We start from the raw sequence: 23,646 nt of genomic DNA, 5'->3' as shown, positions 1-23,646 counted from the left end.
AACCACCCTCCTAGAGAGATATATTGGATCTCCAAGTCTAGACAATAGACTTGGGGCAGTTATATTCATTTCGGATGAACTAATCCTTTTCTGACAAGGAAGCTAAAGAAATTATTTTGAACAGATTTATAGGTCTCACGGGGACGTACAGTGTACTTCCAAACGTCCCGAAACCCATTTCTTCCAGCCTACACACCACCCCACAGACACTGCAGTATTCTCGAGAAACCCTTCCTCACGGGGGGGACTCGGGACAAAGAAGCAACTTTGGGGAAGCCTGTAACAATACATGCTCCGTAGAGTAGACTGTATTGAGTCAGTGGGCAGATCATCTGTTATTAGTTCCCTGGAGTGACTTAATTTAACAGAGATAATTTGAAAAAGACACGTCTACAGGAGCTGTCCATCTGACAACGGTCAGTTATCTCTGGAAAAGTCACAATCGTAGTCATCATACCATTAATGTAATCACATTTAAAAAATATTTTATTTATTTATTTGACAAAGAGAGAGAGAGATTACAAGTAGGCAGAGAGGCAGGCAGAGGGGGAAGCAGGCTCCCCACTGAGCAGAGAGCCCGATGCGGGGCTCGATCCCGGGACCCTGAGATCATGACCTGAGCCGAAGGCGGATGCTTAGCCCACTGAGCCACCCAGGTGCCCCAATAACCACCTTTTTAAAGGGAGCAGAAAGCCAAGATTGGTCAAATGAGAGCAGTGACAGTAATGGGCAGGTCAAGGCGGACCCGAGGAGGAAGCCTGGCTGAACCAGGGTGCTGAGCTGACTCCATGTTGAGCAGAGAACAGGAAATGAATGAAATATTGTAATAAAGAAGCAGTGGACATTAGAACTAGAAAAGACTTCAGGAACCACATCAGAGGCCTCACTGATTGGCCAGTCAGAATCCCTGGGGCTAAGGTCCAGAAATCTGTTTTTTAAAAATCTCCCCTTGGGTTCATTTGTGGCCAAATGGAAGGCCGTGAATCATTCCACCCCCCGTTACAGAGAGGAGGGGAAGCTGGGAGCTCTCTGGTTTCGTGCCTAATCAGAAATTAGGGAACGCTACTCTGCAGATTCTGTTAAGTCGTTTCCAAACGTCCCAAAGAATCCTTTTCCTATCTTTTACAGGGCACCGTTTTAGGTATTTGGAGTGGACGCTAATCAGAGAGACTGTGTGAGCCCATCCATCCAGCCCTGGTCAGAGAGGGGAGCCAGGCCTGATGTTTTATTGCAATCAGGAAGAATGTGTACTTTCATTTCCCTCTGGACTTAGATATGGGCTTTTATTGTTCTCTTCAGATACTTCTCAACTCAGCAAGAAGGGCTTCCCTTACACAAGACAGACTTCATTTAGCCAATCCCCACACTGTTTTCCTCACCAAATGGAGCACTAGGGAAGCGCCCTGCTTTTGCATAATGCAGTGCTGGGCACGGAGACCCCACAGGCAATTGCCAGGACGCTCAGTGTGTTTGCTGTGCTTCAGGGCACACGTGTTGAATTTTGAAATTGTGTTCTGAACTGTTACATAATCATCGTACTTGTCCTAATGCATATTGGTTTCAATTGCTAACATTGTAAAGATGCTGTAAGTCGGGCTTTGTGGGTTTAAAAGGTGGAAGGCCATGGGGAACATTTGGAAGTCATCCCGTGCACTCAAGTTGATAGTAACTGGATAAGAAACATGCATACATTACCTGCACTCCCTGGGAAATAAGACAACACAAAGGAAGCGGAAGAAATTGGCTCCACTTGTATAAGATGATGGTTCTATTAAAGAGAAGCATGACTACGTCCTCTTATTTATTAGCACATTTTTACCCAAGTGCTGTTCTTGCCTTTTGGCCTCTATCACCCACAGCCAGCCCCGAATCTGCTTCCAACCTATCTCTGCGACTCGCTCGCTGAGAAATCGCTCCCCTCACCGGTTCTTGAGTTTCTTAAATTCAAATGAGAATAATAATATCGACCTCATCAAGTAGCCATAGGAATTAAACGAGTCAAATGTGAAACTCTCAATGAATATTAAGATTTTCCCCAGCATGGGGTATCTGAACCACGGGAGGACGGCCCATGACCTGTCCCCTTTGCTGGAGTGTGGAAGCCAACGTCCGGATAGCCAGTGTTCTTTGAGGATTTAAATAACAGATAAAATGTTGAGCCCCCGAGCCCCAGTACGTCCCATCTGCCATCTCCCTTACCCCTGTCCTTACTCAGTGTTGAAATACTGGAGAAGAGTCAGTGGGTTGTGACAGTCATAGTGGAAAGAAGAGGGTCTGGAAGTGTCGGGGAGATCTTTCCTTTGCCGTCATGACCAAACCTCCACAGTCACCGTGAAGCGAAGTGGGGCACAGCCTTCCTTCCGCTCCGTGGTTCTTCCACTGTTGCTGGGATCCCCTGGACAGGACAGAGCCCAGGGGACGGAGAGTTCGTCTGAGGATCACCTGCTAGCATCATTTAGTCCTGGCTCCAGTGTTTCAGGTGGGGTCCTGTCCCCCTGAGTGCCTTCTGGTGGGAACCGTCTGGCCGATTCCTCCGTGACCAGCCCCGACTGCCACCTGCTCTCCTTGCATTTGGCTTTTCTCCACTGAAGGAAATGCCAGCTCACATCCTAAACCATCCTCTCAGATTGCTGCTGTGGACAAGCTGTCTGCATGAATTTCCTAAGCATTGGATTCTAATAAATATTAGGGCAAGAGACAAGGTCAAAATGAAAGCAGAACAAGACAAGATACACTGGGGCCGTTAGGAGATGTCTTGGAAGTTGTGCAGATGGAGGTGATCGCCCAGGTGTGTTTGGAATGCACGTGGGGCCAGGATTTAGTCTCCTGCCTCCTTCATTAACACGTGGAGAAAGAAAAGCTCCTTTGCTGACCCAGTCAAACCCTCACTTAGTGGCTCGGCACTTGGTTACCACGGATTTGCTGGGTCCCCACGGTCCTGCTGTCATCTGCAGCCCAAGACAAGGAGGTGAATGGCCACTTACTTCGTATCCACTAAGCCTTCATAACCCCACGCCGCGTGTACGAGAATAACGCTGCGTGGTCCATCAACAACCGCACAATTCAGGCAGCTAAATGCACAACCAAATGTGAAAATGTACAGAGAATATAAATCTTAGTTAAGGAAAATAGCTGTATCAGGGAATTTAAGAAATACCTGTATAATTCCAGTTTATGTGTAGCGGTGAAGATACAGGTCGTCTGTGTGGATTTTTTAAAATGTGCCATCATAGCTAATTTCTCTACCGACACACACAGCAGCCACCTGCCCAACTCAACGCCAAGCCGTATTCACAGGAAGCTTGTAGATCTCTTTCTCAATATTAATCTTACAAATGTGTATCTTAATGTGTGTGTTTACAGAGAATAAAAACAACAATAAAAACACAAAAAAACGTATATTAAAGCTTGCTATGTTGAGAAAGTTCTTTAGGTGTCACTTTATCAGTCTTTACTGGAATTTTTCCAAGTTGAAAAATCTTGACATTCGAGTGGAGGATCAGCTTTGCAAAGAAACAGAACTGTCATGTTTGCGTCAAAGTGACGTGAGCAAACTCTTCTCCTAGTAACACAGATCCCAAACCCCTGGCCAACAGAGCGTGGGATGTGCGGGGTTGGACTCAGCCACGCCTCTGAGCTGCGACAGGTGACACCCAGGGGCTGCCGCTGCCCACCGGGAGCCATTTGCGTTGGGCAGCCCAACAGCAATGACGCTGCTCAACGCGGAGGCCAGAATTTTGCTCCCTGTTACTACAGCGTGATGAACTTGGGACTCAGCCTTGGATATCTCTCTGAATTTCGTGCATGACGCCCATATTGCGAAAACACAAGGATGCTTTCCCCTGCTTATCCTGATGGACTTCTTTATAGAGTGCCTTTATTACCCTTTCTTCCAGAGCTCACTTCTTTCTTCTGGGGCGCTCGTCTTTCCTGGTGCTCCTTGACATCACTGCTTCTTTTGCCTCCTTAGAGAGTTCCATTCCTCTGAGCTCTCTCTTTCCCTCTCTTTGGACACCGGTGATCCTGCCAGTTCCATCCCTGAGCTCCTGCAGGTTCTCTAAAGAAAGTTTCTACCTGGGGAAGCCCATGCCTTCTCAAGATTCCATCTCTTCCTTACCCAGCTTGCTCGCTCTCTCTCTCTCTCTCTCTCACACACACACACGCACACACGCACGCACGCACGCACACATCCACCTTCATGCACCGGACTCTCCCCAGAACTTCAGACACATGCTTGGAACTGTCTGCTGGGTGCTGCAGTTAAAGAACTCATTTTTCTCTTGGGTTTTCCTCTCAAGAGCCCCTTTAGAGAACATGTGTTCACCTCTGTCTGCCTTTCCTCACAATCCTGATTGGTGAGTTTGGGCGGAAATCATAGACAACATGGGGCCATGACGTTTCTGGGTCCTCCCTTGGGCCTAACGTGTCTGCAGGGTTTCTGGATTCTCCCAGAATACTGTGCCTCTGGACCATGCAGAGGGACACTGAGCGCCCACTGGTCTCCTCGTAGAGTGCTTGCCAATACTAAATCTCACACTTATGTCTCTGGATAACTAAGCCTCTGTTAATTCCTCAACCATGCCCTCAAGCTGACATGATTTTTTTTTTTTTTTTAATAGAACAAAGCAGCAGCTTTTTTCCCTGTGGAGGAGTCAGGTGAGTGGCCTCTCTTCTTCCTGGTAGCTTCCAGCTGGTTGTTCTGAGCCTCTGGTCCATCCCAGGAGACAAGGCTCCTCATGCTCACGCCATGTCCAGAAACCAAGGCTACCAAATCTGGTCAACAATTAAAAGCAACACCCAGGAGCAGCATGGGTTCCCATTGTCCAACAATAACTCAGCTCCCAGTAATAATGGCCAGGCAGGTCCGCCTCCTCCCAGAGCTCTTCCCTCTCTCCATTCCTCACCTACGTCAAAATGCCTTGGTCATACTCAACACGGTCCCTCTCCTGTGCCCTCCACCACTGATCTATCTTAAACGTCGCCTCTTCTTTTTCTAGGTGCCCTTTAAACCTTCTGTCTTCTGACTTCCATTGCCAGTGCCCTGTTTTAGAGCCCACTTCTCGACTGCGGTGCTCACTACATGTCTCGAACCCTCCGCTCCTCCCACCCTCAATCCTCCCACGGCAGCCAAAAATGGCTCCCCAGGTGCAGGTGGGACCACAGCTCCACTCCCATCAAATGCATCTGTGGCTCCCGTTGCTGTGTCTTGGATGGTTTTAACTGCACATCATAGAGGACGACTCAAAATAGCTTAAGTCGACAAAGGGACCTGCTGGCTTGTTGGGCTGAAAGGTCCGGGGCTTGAGCCGGCTTCTCACTTGGCCTGCTGTGTGTAATCCTGCATCAGCTTCTCTTTCCTGCTGGACAAAAGCTCAGGCCACTTGAAGGTCTTCGACAGCCTTCTTGAAGACCTAGCTGGTCCTTCTTCCTCCGTCCCCAGCACCCACACCGTGGTGCTAAGTATATGACAAACATGACCACGCACTTCCGTTTCCCATGTACCTCCACTCAGGTTGCATGTTTTTGTGTAAAAAATAACTATTGTTTCTTTTTTCTCACCAACCTACCTTATACTCAACAACTCGAGACTTCTCCAGTTACCCTTCCTTCACAGGAAACTGGACACACCATTGTCTCATCATTCACCTTCCTATATTCAACTTTTGGCAACTCAGAGGTCTTCCCTGAGACCCTTGGAGGGTCTCAGAACTTTCTGCAGACAAAGGGCCCCATTTATGGACCGCATGCAGCCATAAGCATGGAGGAAGTTCCAAAGCCATCAGAGTAGGTGCTCTGGAAAATGGTACGTTCAGTGACATTCACAGCTCAGAACTGAGATGCCGCAGCACAGGTGTTCAGGTTAAAGGAAGGGAAAGGGAAGATCAAGCTGACTTACGGCAGCCGCTCGCCGCTCCTCCTTAAATGGGAACAAGGGTTTTGAAAAGTCTTAATTAGAGTGGGGGGGGGGGGAGTTTTCTGTAGAAATCAATAAATATTTAAAGGCCATCCTGAGAGTGTTTTTTGAGGAATTAAAATACAGAGATGAAAATATCTCATAAAAATATCTCATAAAAATAAAAATCGCATAAAACAAACAAACAAAAACCCAAAAAAGTGTGAATCAAGGATACAATAGAGTGTGACCCAGCTGTCATGGGGAAACACAATGTGGGCACAGAGGGGACTAAGATCTGGAAGGGGAGTCCTCTGAAGATGCTGACTGTCCCCTCCAGTCCATGGGGGCACAAACATCAGAGCCCAGCCCTTCTCTGGTATCATCGTGTTGTCTCTGGCTGAGGGGACATGGGGTAGATTTCAGGCACTTCTCCCTGCAAAGTGTGGGCTCAGTTACTTTAGGGAACTGTGGCCTTTTCATAATGAGAAATTAAGTTAATGAGAATGATAAGAATGAGAATGAGAATGAGACGAAGCCAGTTCGGAAACTGATACCTAGAGACATTCTGGGGACTCTACCAGGAAGGCAGTGGTCCGGGGTCCGGAAGCTGGAGCACAGCTTTAACAGACGGCTGCTTCTACCCGTGTCTTTCTTTTTGGCTCTCCCACACATCATGGGTCACTGAAGTCTTTCCTCTGATTGTTTTATAACCATTTACTTAAGGATAGAAATCATCCTGGCAGAATTTCTGGCTTTGTTAGACTAATGAGAAAAAATAAATTCTTTTAAAACTTACTTCCTCTTCCTTGTGTGCGACCCCCCATTACCCAGCAGGCCCGGCACTAAATCCTCTTCAGTATTTTTTCTTAAATGGGATTTAAAATAACCCGTTAGATCTCTCTTCCGTTGCTTACTCTTTGGTAAGAGCGTCAATAATCAGAAAATCAGCCTTGCAATGCCTAATTTCCTCGTTGTATTTGAGTAATTTTGATTTTTAGCCTCCAATGAAGATCATTTGTACATTTGCTTGTGTATTTTCCTGGGCTCACCATCTTTCCTCACGGTATGGAAGTGTCCCCAGGCACACCCCTGGCCACGTGCATGGAGTCTGGAGGGCTACCTCTGGGACACGACAGCCGGGATGACTAAGGAGGTACCCAAGCGACCCGCTGAGAAAGGCACGCGCCAACGGCTAATGTAAGCACGAGCATCCCTTAGACACTGGGGAGAGGAAGGAGCCAGAGAACTGAACCTTCCAAGGGATGAGGGAGTGGGAGGCTGCAGCTGTAACATATCTGAGTGGCCCTTGACACATGGGCTTATTAAATTAAAGTTATTGGCACAGAAACATGGGCAAATGTCATGCGTTGAATATGAATCAGGGATTCATAACCTGACTCATTCCTGCATCAATCCCTGCCTTTTCTGAGGTGACAGTTCTATTACCCCGTGAACCCTGGCTCTTGCGTGGTATTAGCAGGATGCCCTTTAGCCCGGACTCCAGAGATTTATCTCGTTTGCTGCACTGAGCGCCTCGTGACGTTGTTTTTCTTTGCCGGTGTCTCCATTTGTTTTAAAATATTTTCCAGATTGCAGTGGGTCACCCCTCCAGAGCAGATTTGATTTTGTAGGGGTTTTTAAATGTCACCTCTACAGCTCGGTCAGGAGCGAGCCAAGGTGCTCTAGGATTTGCGCACACACGGTGGGACCCCCGAGAAGCTGGGGAGGAGCCGGTGGCTGACGCCGTTAGTCTAAGAGCTTGAAGTCAGACATTCGGGCAGGTTTCTACCCTGGGCCACCTCCTGACCACAGACAGAGCCAGGCCACCCAGGCTCCCGGCGCCTGGCGGAACAGACGGACAGACGGTCCTGTTCCCTGACACTCCGGGAGCCTGCTAGGATGTGTCCCCGCCTCCGCAGCGCTGCCTTCAGCCCGTGTGCAGGTGTCCCACACGGGCTCCGCTGGCCAGGCAGAGCCGGGGTCAGGGCTTCAGAGCTCAGGAACATGGCGGCCGTGTCCCAGGCTGCCTCCTCGTTTGGTCGTTGTCACACGCACACACGTCGTCCCCACGACCACATGCCCTTCCAGCCACCCTCCAGCCCGGTGTCTGCCAGGCACCACGTCCTCCTGCTTCTGTGTTCGTCTCGATCGGTAGCCCTTCCCAAGGTTTGCTGCAGGAACGACCACCATCTCCGTCTTCCTTTAGCACTGGGGGCCTGTCTCCTGTCTCGTGTCTCTCAGCGGTGTTGTTCTCCTCCTTGTGGCTGTCTCCCTGGGGGCCAGGGGGTCTATGTAGCACCAGGTGAGGTGTTTCCATCACCTCCTCTCAACCCCACTGCTGAGGGAGGGATTCCTGCCGCAAGTGTACCGGGACGGCCAGAGGCCCGCACCCAGCTCCGGCCGCTGAAATGGACGGCAGTGCATCAGCCGCACGGACTGACCTCCCAGGGGACTGGCTCGCTCACCCAGGGCCACATGGAGCTCTACTCAGGAGAGAGCCAGTCACCAGGAGCTGCGGGAGGCAGGTTTTGTGGTCATGAGAGCGTGGGGTGCCCACCAGTTCCCAAAGGACGATGCGATGGGCTTGTGTGGAGGAGTCCATGGGCTGGCGGGGAAGGGGAAGCCCCGAGTCGAGGACCAGCAGGCGCCGTGCCTGGTCTCGTGGTCAGAGGACCATTGGCTGAGCTTTATCCATGAGCAGAGAGAGGAGGGACTTGTGGTTGGGCCGTTGGAGGCCTTCAGCTCTCAGGGCGGCGTGGAATATCAGGTCAGGTTTGGGGCTCACACCGGACTAGACCACATGTCACTGCCCACGGGGTAGTGATGCTTGCGAGGCCACCTTCGTCACCGCACACCCGATGAGCATCCTCCTTGGGAAACCTGTGAGGACCCACATTTTCTGTCATTCGTTTTGTCCCTTTCGTTCCCTCCCAGTCCTAGCATGGAAGGTTAGGAAGATCTCCTCTTTGGCACAGGGAGGGATCTACGATTGCTGAGAACTCCCTCTGGTGCGGGACAGGCCGAGAGTGCTACGAGGGAGATGGACATCTGGATGTCAGCAGCTGCTTTTAGGCTTTCCCCATTCGTTTCCCAGGCCTTCCACTGGCGAGCAGTCACAGAAAGGGGATTTCAGTTAGTTTTAATTGTGTGTTGATGGCGATTTAGAGCAATTCCCAGCAGAGCTGAGTGTTGGAGGGTGGGTGGGGGGCGCCATCCGGCAGGCGCATCTGGTACTCAAAAAGGAAAAGCCATCTGGCCTGGCCACTTTCAACTTTGCAACCTTGGGTGACTGGCCTAGCTCCTCTCGGTTGTTCTACCTGAAAAATGGGAACGCTAAATCGAGTACCTTCTCGTTGGGGGGCGCTGAGGACGTAAGGTGAGCACACGGAGGAAGCAGTCCCTGGTGGCCCCGCCAAGCCGCGCCCCCCCCATCCCGGATGCTGTCACCATGGTGTGCTCAGGGTTCGGAGCAGTGCTCCCCAAATTCCTGTCCTCGGGTAGATCAGCAGGCGACCTTATTTGGAAATACTCTTTGCAGATAGAATTAATGTAGACGTTGAAATGAAATCATAAATCATCGGGGCCCCAGATGCAAAGACAGTGTCCTTGTAAGGAACAGATTCGGACAGAGAGACAGACAGAGAAGAAGCCCTGTGACCACACCTCGGGATGGGGCCGTGCGCCCACCAGCGAAGGGTGCCAAGGGCAGCGGCAGCGCCAGGGCTGGAGAGTCAAGGATGACTCCCCTGGGACCCCCGGAGGGAGCGTGGCCTGCAGACACCTCGATTCTGGACTTCTGGCCCCAGAACTGGGAGAGCCTGCGCTTCCGTCGTCCGGTGCCCTGCACACTGTGACGGTCTGTTCCCCAGTCCTCGGAGGCTAGCGGAGTGCGGCGCCCTGCGAGGGGCTCGGGGAACAGAGGGATGCGAGCTCTGAGCCCCTGGACGAGCGTGTTCTCGAGAACCAGTGTTGGGACAGTCGTTCAGCCAATGAAGGTTTGTGGAAGGCCTCCCTGTGCCGGGCACTACACGGGCAGTGAGTGCAATCGGCCGAACGCCGGGCTCGAGGCTCACTGACGGCGTCCCCAGGGGCCCGCCTGCCAGTTCTGCGTGCAGGTGCCAGGAGGCAGCCTCGCCTGCAGCCCGCTCCCCTGCGCACAGGCCCCCGGCTGTGGAATCGGGTCCCGCAGGTATGTGCCGCACGAGGGCGACACGTCGCCCGTTCCTGTGAGGCCGCTGCTGACCCACCTGTGGACGTTTCCATCAGGTCCCTTTGTCCCACGGAGGTACTGCAGGCACCTGCCATGCCATGGGCTCAGGGCCAGGTGGCAGGGGATCTCCGTCAGTGTGTAGGGGAAAACCGAGCGGACGGCGCTCCTGTGCAAGGCTGCTATCCCACGCGAGGCTCCCCTTCTGTGGGATGGGAAATCTCCATGCCAGAGCACACAGGCTGATTGAATCACCCCCGACCTCTGGTATGTGGAGACGTGTAATGCGCTTTCATGTTTTCCAAAATCGCAGGTTGACATTTCCATTAAACAGGAAGGCTTCATCGTCCACATCTGATGAAAACAAATGATTTCGATGCAGACATCACTAGGAATAATATCAGAATATTGGGAGGTCAGAGCTGCTGACCTGTCATAAACCCAGGGACGGACAAGGGCCTCATTCTTTTTACTTTTTTCCATCATCGCCGTGTTTACTGATGGATACGGGGCGGTCAAGTCAGGGTGTGGACTCGACGTGGTGAATTCAGGGGACTTCATTCCCCAGTTTGCAATAAGGGGTCCACACTCAAATTCTCCCCATGGGTCTGTCACCTGCAAAAACCAGTTCAAGGGCCTTGACTGTCCCTCAGAATGGGCCAGTTCTGTGCAAGAGCACCATTCTTCTCTGAAGAAAGACTGTGCACTTTCCCACGCTCAAGGACATTTGAGTCCAGCAGAGGAAGCCCATTACTAGAGGCTGACATGCAGGCAGGACGCTCTTGGGGTGACAGCCAGCAGTGACAGGGAAGGATCCTCCTGCGGCATCTCGATGGTGGTCGGATCCTGCGACAGGACGAGCGTCCCTGAGCCAAGTTCACTTCTGCGGCGCGCAGGGCGGCTGTCTAGGGCTGGGACTTGACACGTCTGTGAAAAAGAAAACAGAGAACTGCTTCTGCCTGAGAAAATGCTGGTCAGCTGAGAGTGAGACATTCCGTCACCGAATAGTGTACACACATCCATGATCTCCCCCACCTCCATAACGGGGGTCAGGGGTCCGAGAGGCGGGGTCAGGCTGCATTTGGGGCTTCTCGTCCAGGACAGAGACGATCCTCTGCTTCCCTCTCGTGGCCGAGTCTGGAACAGGCATGAGCAAATTCCCTGTGTGTTTGAGCCGAAGGGCTTCTGTAGGGCTGGTCTGGAGCCCCCGGCCCTCTGCGTTCAGCGTGGGTAGATCGTGACCTTTGCTTCGAAGTTAGGGTGGTCGTGGTCCTACCCTGGCAGGGACTGGAGGGGGACAGCCCGGAACTGGGGACTTTCAGGACTAAAATCCCCTAAGTCCTGACCCACTAGGTGGGGCCGTTGTTGGAGGACAGCGGGGCCAAGGCAGGGGAGCAAAGCGCCCCCACAGTGATCCTCCCCAGTCTGGTTTCATCCGAACTCAGCGAGCTGCTTGGTTCACCAGTGGCTTGATGACGGCAGAGCTCACCGGAGCCTGAAGAAGACGGAGAGGAACCGTGGGGTGCGTGTCTCTGTGTGGCTCCTGCCCCTTCATCTGTCCGCAGCCACAGATGTTGGCTCTGGGTGGGGTTTTCTGGTCTGTATTTTAGTTACTTTAAGGCATACCCACAGGCCAGGCATCACAGGGTTCTACCCCTTGAGGTCTCCATTCTTGAGGAATCTCAGGAAAGGTGCCTTCTCAGGGCCAACAGGGTCATCAGTGTCTTTGGCTGCCCATGTCCAACAGACCGCTTCCCGGCAGAGGGGAGTCTCCAAGTTCCCACACCCCACTCTGCCTGTGGACTAGAGTAACCCCCCCAACTCCACACTCTTGTTGGTCTGGGGCCTTCTGTTTCTACCTGTCGGTCACCACGCTCAGCCCACCAGGAGACACGTGGCTGTGGAAAGAAGCAGGGCAGGTTCATAGAACTTTCAGCCCTTGTAAAAAACAGTTCTCTCTCTCTCTCTTTCTCTTTTTTTTTTTTTTTTTTAAGATTTTATTTATTTATTTGACAGAGATCCCAAGTAGACAGAGAGGCAGGCAGAGAGAGAGGGGGAAGCAGGCTCCCTGCTGAGCAGAGAGCCCGATGTGGGGTTTGATCCCAGGACCCTGAGACCATGACCCAAGCCAAAGGCAGAGGCTTAACCCACTGAGCCACCCAGGAATCCCCAAAAATAGTTCTCATAATAGAAATATTGAAGGGCTCCTGGGTGGCTCAGATGGTTAAGCGTCCGCCTTCGGCTCGGGTCCTGGTGTTCAGGTCTCAGAGTCGAGCCCCGTCAGGCTCCCAGTTCAGCCGGGGTCTGCTTCTCCCTCTCCCTCTGCTGCTCCCCCTGCTTGCACCTTCTCTGTCTCTACGTCTCTCTCTCTCTCAAACAAATAACTCTTTAAAAAAAAAATAAAAATAAATAAAGATATACAAATGAGACTGGTTAAGCTACTTTTGTAGGAATTCAATGTTTCTGTCCAATTTTTGTGGCAGACCTGATTTATGTGTCACTTGCTGCCTGTCGCCCTCTGGACTCAAGGGAGGAGCTGAACATGCGCATCTCTGCGGGGCCTCAGGTTCCTGGAAAGAAGCGGGACTTGGAGAAAGAGGAAAAGCACAGGGTCCCGTGGAAGGTGAGCTGAGACACGGGGCACGTGGGGAGCACTGTCCTCCTCATCCCCGCGCCCGGCTGGGGGTGCCAAGTCCTCCAGGGAGAAGAGCGAGGCCCGCAGGGTTTGTGGCCCCCCCCACACTTGGGAGCTCGGGCTTGGTGGAAGCACCAGGGTATGGGAGAGCGTGGGCCGGACATTTCTTTGCAGAGAGGGAGGGGAGAGAGAGACCACCGAAGGCTCTGTCCGCAGCCAGCCCTGACCCCACGGAGGGCAGAACGGCTCTGGCGAGCATTCTTGACCCGGCATCGTAACAACCCGCGAAGCGTTGCAGATGCGTTAGCAGCCTCCCCATCTGACAGGCCTGTCGGAGGAGGCGTTGCTGGGCATCTCCTGGAAAGGAAGGCAATGATTTAAAGCTCCTTTTCCAAACAGAAGCTTTCTGATTTAAAGAGAGGAGGCAGAAAGCAAACACTTATAAATGGGAAGTCAAAGACTTAGAAAAATGTGACCTTGCCCACCCATGAGCTGCTGACCATACAGGACAGGTCAAGGCAGTTGCCAGGGAGACTGGCCCCAGAATGAGCCTCGCTGGCTCCCAACAGTGGGGTGCTCCCGTCTTCAGCCCAAACCCTACACAGCCACAGATTTCCTAAAAGAAAGAAAGGAAGGAAGGAAGAAAAAACCAAGAGCAAAAAGTTCTGAGTCAGTTAATAACTACAAACAGCAAACTTTGGTTCAGGGTCCGGGGGGCGCGGGTCGCAAACCCAGCTGACTCCCGCCCTCCCTCCGAGCCCTGGACAAGACGCACACACATCACCCAAGGTTCTTCCCGTGGCAAGGAAAACAGTTGCAAACACTGGAGTTAGGGACGGACGCCTATGCACAGTTGAGGTGGTGGTTTCCCGCACGTGTGTCCACGTGGGAACGGGAGACCCCGCTCGGCGTGTGACGAACGTGCCCTGGAAGGAAACATGCAGACGCTGGGGCGCACGGTTGCTCCGGTGAGTGGAGGTTAAAAAACTTTAAGTAAAAAGTCAAAAGGTGGAAATATAAAATAAATAAAACAATAATATTAAGTAATAATAACGTATATAATGAAAAGATCATGTAAATTGTAACGTGCAGAACGGAAAAGCAGGCATTTTTATTATTTGTGTTTTTATTTGTAAATGTCTTCCTGTCCCTCAAGTCTCCTTAAACACGGCTCGCTAAGTCCAACTTACGACCACCTCAAACCTGGGAGTCACATTTCCAGAACAGCAAGTGCTTCCTGCCCTGTGGAGCGTGAGGACATCCCCCCCGGTGACCGATGTGAGTGCACGTTACCTGTCCCGAGGGGCACTTTCTTGGTGGGAAGGGCACAAGTTTTAGGTTCAGCAGATCTGGCCATTTCTGATTCCTGCCCCCAGAGCTGCTAGAGTCACTGGACAGTGACCCCGGTCCAGCCCTGGCATGTTGACTGTAACTTCAGAGCCCGCTGGTGGCCCAACTTGCACTCAGTGCCGGCCATTGTTCAGGATGGTCACCGGAGCCCACGACGATGCTGTGAGGGTCTGCTCAGGAGGAGGGACGTCCGAGAGGCCGCAGTTGGTAGTCCCCAGGTCTGTGCAGCCCAGCTGACTTCTACCCCGGCCTGGGGGAGCAGAGCCCAGGGCCCTGAGTGAAGCTTGTCTGTGATGTGGCCAGCTAGCTAGTCCCCTGGAAGCCTGTCCCCACCTTGGGCTAGAGAGTAGCACCTTTTCTGCACAGACACTTGTGGCCAAACTCAGAAAACGGCCAGAGATCACGACGGGTGTGCGGGCAGCTGCTGGTGGTCTGAGGGAACGTGTGTCTGAAGCGACCCTTCCTTTGCTTCAACACTTTGCAGCTCAAAACCCCTGTTGGTGGTCTCTTCCAGGGCTCTCAGGGCGTCTGGAAGCTTCTTCACTGCACACCCTTGCGTCTGTGCAGAGTCCAGGTTTGGGGTAACCTGAGAGGGGCTGGCACCTGCAGCGTGAGGTGACCGAGGGGGACTCTGGTCCTGGGTTTGGGGTGGGACAGAGTCTGAGTGTTTGAGGACCTGACCTCCCGGCAACCTAACAGCTCTCAGGGATCTCGCAGGTGGCGGGGACCTGTCTGCTTTCCAAAACCACGGTCCCCACGCTGACGGACCGTCTCTGGGTCATGCTCGCCCACGTGGAATGAATGCTTCCTGTGCGGGACTCACTGGAGAAGCATGGGCCTGGCAGGTCCTTAGGCTGTGTGCCAGAGTCAGAACCCCTGGGAGACAGGGTCACCCCTGGAGAGTTGACGGTCTCCGGGGAGGTAGGGCAGTCGCAGGTCACTGTAACTGAGTGAGGGTGAGCCTCTCCCCTTCCAATCAGGGGGTGTGGCGGAGCTTCTCAGGTGATCCTCCAAGGGGCATGGTCTTTAAGGATGGTCTTGGGACCCTCCGAGAAGCCAGGTCATGTGGGGAGGCCTGTCCTTGCACGCCCCTGTAGGAGAGGGAATTTGCAGAGGACACCAGCCCTCCACTGTGGCCTAGCTGAGGCCTCATCTCTGCCTGCCAGCCCTTGGGACCCCATTCGAGCTCCTGGGCCACAGAATCCGTGAGCATCATGACCTGGCATGGGTCCGTGCCACCAGGTGAGAGGACTTAGTCATGCAGTGAGAGGCAGCTGCAGTAGCCCCTGAGCCCAAAGTAGTGGAGCCCAGAGCCGGCGCCCCACGTCACCCGGCAGGTGGCTGAGATGCTGTGCAGCTGAACCAGCCTCCAGGCGGCTCTGGTGCCCAGAGCTGGCGATCCTCGTGGATTCCTGCAGACACAGAGAGAGTGTCACGGTAGGAGGAAGTGACCTTTATATCTCTTGAATGGTGTGTGCACACAGTCCTCTCGTCCAATGTCACCACAAGGAGCCACGTGGACGGACAGACAGACAGAAGAGTGAGGCATCGCTTGGGAGATTCGCACAAACCAGGTGGCCAGCACCGAGGCCAGAGGAAAATGCACGTGCTGGAGAGGGACCCCACCACTGCCACATCTCCGAGGGCATCCGGAGAGCAGAGTGAAGGGGGCTGGCACGGACAGCGGCGCGGCATGTGAAGACCACACAGTCTTCACTGTGGACTCCTTCTGAGGACGCTCAGATAGTGTTATCCCACCTCAGGACCAGGAGAGTGGATGGACACCGAGCTTGCTTGTGTATTTATTTTTATTAAACAAAAAGTTAAGTAGCGTTTACTCTCTGTCTTCAAATTGTCATGGATTTGTCACCGTGGTCCTGTTAGCAGAGAGCGCTTGCTCGTCAGAGACTCAGGGACGCTCACCTCGCACATCAGGGACTCAGGCTCAGCTAATGCTTTGCCTAATTAACTCATCCGGAGGGAGCGGAAAGCGGAAACATTACTTTTCCGTATACGTAAGTCTCTAATTTCTAGGTTTACATTTGCTAATTGTTCTTCTCGCTGTGGTACCAAGAGGGTTGTTTTTGGGCACATCCGCCTCCTGGCCATGTGGATTGGATGCAGAGCCACAGAACATCAGCCCCGACCCCAGGGTCTGCTTACCCGAGGCTGGTTCAGGTCTAGGACGGAAACGCTGCTGTCTGAGCGAGCCCCTGTGGTACTGCTCAGCGATTCAGAGACAACGTGGTCCTCCCCACCCCCAGGGCAGGAACCTGAGGGTCCTCAAACGTATCTGCTCACACGGACGATCAATCCCGGGGACACTCTCCAGGCTCAGCTACTGGGCTCCTGTTGTGGTCACTTCTGGCCCTTTTCCTTCCAGAGTCACAGCTGTGGAGTCGGAGCCCCTTTAAAACTCCAGCGTGCCTCGAGCCGGAGCAAATGCACTCTGACACCACAGACTGATAACAAGAGTCCCAGCAGGAAGGGTAGGGCCGGACGTAGCCTCCTGGGACCCTCCTCACCTCTCGTGGGGATATATGGAAGGCTCGCACCCTGACTTCCCGCGGACTCCCTCCTCTGCAGGACGCACACACATTGGAGACCCTGTGCACCTTGGGGACGTGCCCGTGTGCTGGGTGTGGGGGGTGTGGGTGGCCATGACCCTACATTCCCCCAGGACTCCTGGGGCAGCTGCGATGAGAGGCGTGGAGGGCCCAGCACCGTGGCTGGTGGGGAAGAAGCAGGGCTGAGGGGGCACGAGAAGCCGTCTACCTGCTGGAGAGGCTGGAGGTGTTGCCAGTGACCAGGGCGGGCCCAGACCGAGCCTCCTGGCAGCGTCTCCTCAGGCTCCTGCGGGTTGTCGTTTTGGGAGCTGAGCAAGGCTGGCCGACTCGGAGAGTTCCAGCCACGGTGGCCGCGGGCCTCGGCCGGTGGGCAAGTCCTGCTGAGACACGTGAGCGCGGGCAGCACCCCCAGCTCCCCGAGTGCAAGGACAGGAGCAGGCTGGATCTGCTGGGGGGGGGGGGCAGGCGGGGGGCGGCGAGGAGGGCGCCGGACTTCAGACGGTTGTGTCGGGGCGACGGCGGGACCCCGGACTGGGTGAAGTAGTGGCTGGAAACAGGACAGGCAGCGCGGAGGCAGGAAGCGAGGAGAAAGCCCAGTTCCTTCGGGCCTGTGCCGACCGCGGCCGGCTGTGTGAGTACATGTGGGCGTGTGCCTGAGCCCCTGTCTGCCATGTCACTGTGTCTGTGAGTGTGCACACGTGTCTGTGACAGCATCTCTGTGTGAGTGTGATTCTGTGTGTGTGTGTGTGTGAGTGTGCACACATGCCTATGGGAGCATCTCTGTGTGGGCGTGACTCCGGGTGTGTGTCTGTGAACGTGCACACGTGTCTGTAACAGCATCTCCGTGTGAGTGTGATTCTGTGTCTGTCAGTGTCTGTGAGTGTGCACAGATGCTTGTGAGAGCACCTTTGTATTAGTGTGACTGTGCGTGAGTGTGCACACATGCCTGTGGGAGCATCTCTGTGTGAGTGTGACTATGTGTGCACACGTGTGTGTCCAGGCAAGGAGTTTTGTGAGTCTGGGCTGCGCCCAGCTCTCAGGTGCTCCCCAGGACAGGTCTGTTTGGGACTCGAGGGGCCAGAAGCAAGGCCTGCCTTGGTGCTGACCCACGTCCTGCAACTGTGGCTTCACATCACTCTCTGTCCCACGGGGCCGAGGTGGCTGGTTGTGGGCGTCTCGCACAATTGGACCACCTGAGTGTCCAGGGCATGTGAGAGCCCACGGTCACGGCTGGGCTCGGATGATCCCAGCTGGGCCTTGAAGCGACCAGGTGACCGTAGAGTGGGAGAGGCCAGAGTGACGGGGTCTGGCTACATCACGTTGTTGTTTCAGTTGCTTGGATTTGAGGAAGTTTGTCCCACGAGAGTCGACAACTAACGCGTTTCCGACCCTGCAGAGAGCTCTTACGGGGACACGTTCAGAAGGACCCGGATCATGTCCAGAAAGCAAAACAGACCAACAAAAAGATGGTGCCGGGAAAGTCACAGACGCATTTTAATGAAGTAGATAAAGAGAAAAAAGAAACTGTTTTAGACAAATATCAAACAGTACAGATTCATGCTATAGAAGATAGGGTATCTTCTCAAGTGCAGACACAGCATTTCCAGAACATGGTCTTGTGTGAGTGGACGTGGGAACACACACTCCGTCAGTTATAAATGCTATGGGCAGTACTTGCCGATCAGAATGGTGTAACCTAAAAATCACCACCCCCAGAATAAAGGTTATTTCCCTCAGAAACGAAAAGAAGTTTAATGAAATTATTTTTGGCCAAAAGGCACAAGAGATCCTTCAGAATTACTGAAACATAATAGAAAAACATGCATTCCGTACTCTATGGAATGCTTTTAAAACAGAGATAGAGAGAGATTCACGGCACCGTCGTGTATATTAATAAGCAACGAAGGAAGAAAGTAACTGAATTAAATCTCCAAATCAGAAAACCAGAAAAATCCTAACAAGGCCAAATGAAAGAAAGCACAGGCAGAAAACAGCAAAGACAAAGTCAGAAATCAATGACGTAGAGATGAGTCAAATAGTCAAGGAGCGGATAAAATTAATAAATCAAATGTACGCTTCTTTGAAAGAAAAACAAGGTTGACAAGACACCAAGTATAATAATTAGAGAAATTAGGAGGATCCCCACATGTTCACAATAAGAAAGCCCAGAGGGAGAGTGTTGTGGAGACAATTACAAGTCCCACGATGCACTCTCATAGCATTGGGCGACCCCCGTGAATGCCTACGTTAATGGGCAATTTCGTAGGAAAATCGTTTATGTCATTCGGTGTCCGCAGTGGATAGAAAGCCTACAGTGGTGGATTCCCATAGAGGAAATAAAGAAAGTCCCCATGAAATGATCCCAGGAGGTGACCGGAACCTGGTGACCCCAGGGAGGGGTATCCACAGGCTAGAGACGCGACCGTAGGCCCCGTGATCAAACCTCGTTTCAGAGCACAAGAGACGAAGGGAAACTTGTGATTATTTTCGTCAAGTAAGTGGAACACTGAATTCTACGCCTGTGATGACCAAGTGTGCAGACACACACATGCATGTGCGTGTGCACACGCACGAAAACCACACACTCGTAATCCTTACAGAGGCTGAAGTAAAAACTCTGAACCAAATGGTCAGCGGGAGCCCACGCCACAGGAAGAAATAGTCGCACTTCACATATGAGCCTGTGCCGGACGTCAGGTAGGAGGAAGCTCTGGAAACACATCCCCGGTCAGTGGAGGGCGAGGCTGGAGCCTCCCCAGGCCTGCGGACCCCCAGGGGCTTGGAAGGAGGAAAGCTCAGTCCCCTGCAAGCAGAGAAGGGAAGACCCAGCCACAACCTCTGGTTTGTGTCCCAAAGCCCAGCGGGTGCTGTCCCCCCCACAGCCAGGGATCCCGTGGGCTCTGGCTGGGACCTGCTCGCAGGAGGTTGAGATGCCACAGAACGGACTGGGTCTGATTCCTGGGTTCAAACCAGGCTGTCCCCACCTGCCTGAGGGCTGGTGAATCCATGTCCCCTGGGTGGAGCTGGTGGAAGTTCCGGCTCAAGCCAGCTGAATGGACTCTCATTAGACGACGGCTGTGGGTTATTCTCAGGGACCTGCCGGCATTGGACTCAGGTGAGCCACACAGAAGCAGATCGACCCTAGAAAACCACGACCCTGGGCTGGGGGGGACTCAGACTTGCCTCCATCCTTCTGCGTCCAGAGCGATGGGGGCAGGACTGGGGTTCCAGGCCTGTGGTGAGGTCTCAGGGCTGCGGCAGGTCCAGGGGAGGGCCCTGGAGCCCTCGTCCCTCTGTCGGTGGATCTCTCACCTGTCCTGACCTCGGTCTTCCTCTGCCCGCCTTCCCTAACGTGTCCTCTGCCGCTGGAAAGAAGACCACCACAGGTCCAAGGTGGCATCTCGCACTCTGTGTCCCCACACCGGGGCTGACACATCCTCTAACTGCCAGGTCAACCTCCCCCAGAAATGTGGTCTTAACTGCTCCGTTGGGACTATTTCCACCAGCACCAGGGAGGCTGACCCTGGGCCCTCTCCATCCCCCAGGAGGAAGACGAGGCCTCCGCAGGAGGGGACCCCTGGCTTCCCCCTAAGGGAAGGCAGCCTGGCCTGGAGCAAACCTTTCTTGGATTTGTCACTTTCCAGCCCGCTCCCTTCTCTAAAAACCTTCTGAGCGGTCCTCTAACGCTCCATGGACACCGCCTGGTCCGCAAATCATTTAACGAAAGAACCTTTCCATCTTCAGAATGTACTGGGTTGAATTTTGTTTTCCGACAGGGCTGACCCCTTTCCTCGACTCCCCCCTATCCCCCTGGAAACGCAGCAAGGACCAGTGACGGCCGGGAGCACAGGGCGGGGAAACCATACACTCACTCCCCTGCTCCGTCCTCAGGCGGCCTCCAGCAGGATCAACCAGGTAACAAAATCGTCCTGCGGGCAGAGAGTGGGGCCCCCTGGGAGGCAGGGAACCCGGGAGGTAGAGCCTTAGAGCCTGACTGAAAAGCCCAGGGGACACATGTGCCCCCGCTGGACTCTAGTGTTCCCTGCAGCCCAGCCGTGTCCAGCTGCTCATTCCAGGTCATTTGATGGTGAGCAGGTAGATCCCGACGGTCAGGAGAGGGACCATCAGGGAAGGCCCAGGGTCCGGGGAAGGCGGCCACTCCCAAGACCCACGTCTGTTCTGCTGCTCCTGCGGGGATGACATTGGTGGCCAGAGTCTGACCCGTTCACAGGAAAGCTCTGTGGGCTCTCCCAACTCACTCTGGGTCGCCCCTTCTGGGTCGCGTCCCTGACCAGGGTCCCGGGAAGCACTTCTCCAGGACCCCAGACCCCACGGCTGTCATGGGCCCAGGAACCTCCGCTCTACCCAGAGCCCTTTGCCCAGAACCGGAGTCGAGCCTGGGGAAGCCCACTCCAGGTGTGGAGATGAGACCCGTGTGCTCCAGGCAAAGCAGAAGATAGACTTTGTCTCCGTAAAAAGTAGTTAACTAGGGAGTGGAAGGGAGTTACTCTCTCTGAGATGACTGTGAACAGAGAAGAACAAAATCATCGCAAGTAAAAATCATCCAGAAGTCTTGTTTAAAAAAAAAGTTGTTGAAATGGCTTTAATAAAACTCCACCCGACTCCAAAGATCTGAATAAGGTCCTGACCAAACCCCTTGCCTGGCCATCCCCTTTCCCCCTGAGGCTGTGGAAAGAGACGTTAGGACCAGGGCGTCCTTCTCAGCTCCGTGGTGTCCCCTGGTGGCACATGAAGTAGAAGCCACATGAAGGACCCCCCACCCGGACCCCACATGTTGCCTTAAGCTCAGTGAGATCCGCTCACTTACTGAGGCTCTCGTGCTTTGCTAGAGACTTTGTTGAAATTCCTTTTTCCATTTTTATTACATCACATTTTCATGTGTGCCTTCAAAAATGAAATATCATAACTAGTACATATTCCTTTATTTGGACAAATGTCTCAGTTCATAAGATTGTTTTCGGCTTTAAGCGAGGTCCTGCGTGAAACACAGTTACCACGTGTCTGGCGTCGAGTGAGCTCGCAATCACGGCTGCTACGCTTCATTGAGAAATGGTCTGGTTTCTGTTGCTAACCTGACTGCCTGTTCAAGGTACAGCCTCAGTGGGAGGGAATGAAGAGAAATAGGACAGTTTATGCGATAATTCAGCTTCATGGTCATGGCCCCCCGGTCATCCCGGGGTGGGGCTCCTGACGCTTGGCTCTTTGGCTTGGGCTACGATTAGCTTATCCATCTGCTTCAATTGGTACACACTCGTGAGCACAGGCGTCCCGCACCTCGACGTTCCCCAAAGCACATGCACACTGATTGGCCGGCTCAGTCCTGGGTGGTCCCATGGCCAGCCCTATGCGTGGTGGCATCATGACATTTTTCTTTGGGCCAACTGGTGTGCGTTTGTGAAGTGGCTGGAGTGCAAGCCTTCCCAGGCCCAGATCGGGCCTCACATGGGCCCAGGTCCAAGGAAAGGAGAGTGGCTGAGTGGGGGAGTCTGGCCGTACCGGGAATCTGCAGGGGGCCCAGAGCTGCATGGGGGCCTGGCTGGGATCCTTGGGGAGGACACTGCTGTGGTTCCAGCTGCGCTTTAGGTTCTCAGGTGGGGGCTCAGCCTCCAGGGCCCTGCCGAATGGCTGCATTTTGTCCACATGTCCGCCCTCTGACCCTGCCCAGACAGGATTAAGGAGCTGGCCTCACATACTGCAATGGTGGAAGGAGGCACAGGGATTGCGTCTCTGCCATGCACAGTGTCACAAGACGAGAGGAAGCCCCAGAGAGGGGCGGGGCGGGGTGACCAGCCACCACAAGACAGCTGTCCACAAAAGCGTCAGGGTCCCACTCCTGGTAAAGCCAGGGGCTGTTGGACTAACTTGTCCATGCAAAGCCTATGCGCCTCACTGGTCAGTGAATGCAGCCAGGGAAGGACTTTGTCATCTCTGCAGACAGCCAGAACCCGGCCTTGCCCTTCTCAGTACTGGACCTACTCCCTGCGTGACGACAGGCGGGTCCTCCTTATCTTTCCAACAGAGGAAGGCAGATTCACAACAAGAGCGTGCTCCTTTAGTATATACATATGTCTGCATGTACACACGCGTGTGTGTCATGCTGGTGTGTGCACGTGTGTGCCTGTGTGTACGCGCATGGGTGGTCCCCTCGGCCAGAGCTGATGGGCAGCACAGCCCAGGGGGCAAGGCAGAGTTTGAAATTAGGGAGTTGAAAGAGCTGAGTGTGCAGCTCTGCCCCTCCGCCCTGTCTGCCTTGGTCTCCAGCACCCCTCTGACCTGGGCCCGTGGAGGTGGTGACGCCCAGGCCCCTGGGAGAGTCCCATAGGGTAGCCATCAGGGCTCCCGTAGCACTTGTTACACTGCGCTTCCTAACGGCGCGACCGTGACGCCCTGGGAAGTTTGCGTCTTTCCATGTGTATCCGTTCCTCTGTCGGAGGAAAGTGTCCCACACCAGGTGGCTTAGAACAAGGGGAATGCGTTCCCTCTTGTAACTCTGGAGGCGAGGCATCCGGGGTCAAGCTGTCAGCAGGGCCGGTTCCCCGGGGGCTGTTCTGCCTCTTCCCTGCTGTCTGCGGGTTTGTTGGCGAAATCTGGTGTTCCTTGGCATGCACAGCATCCCTCCAGCGTTTCTGTCGGTCTATTCTCTGTCTGTCTGTCTATCGTCGATCATCATCTTTTTATCTGCCTAGTTCCCCATCATCTATCTGAGAACAGTTTTTAAATTAAACACGTTATTCATTCAGTAAGCAATCGCTTTTAAGAGGCGATGACAAAAACATCTATTCCTGATTATGTGATTGCAGTTATGAGGGCGCCCGTGACTGGTGTGGTCCAGGCAGTAAGAAACAGGAACAATTTCAGCCTGGGCGAGGAGCGAGGCGCCCGGTGCTCTGCGTCGTTTCAACGGTCTGACCAGCAGAGGGCACTCCAAGCTTAACTTTGGAAGGGATTTTGTTTTGTGTTTCTAAATAAG

The sequence above is a fragment of the Mustela lutreola genome, chromosome 5 (assembly GCF_030435805.1).
Source record: "Mustela lutreola isolate mMusLut2 chromosome 5, mMusLut2.pri, whole genome shotgun sequence".
Lineage (NCBI taxonomy): Eukaryota > Metazoa > Chordata > Mammalia > Carnivora > Mustelidae > Mustela > Mustela lutreola.
The sequence above is the reverse complement of the archived record's forward strand: the minus strand, read 5'-3'. Positions refer to the sequence as shown.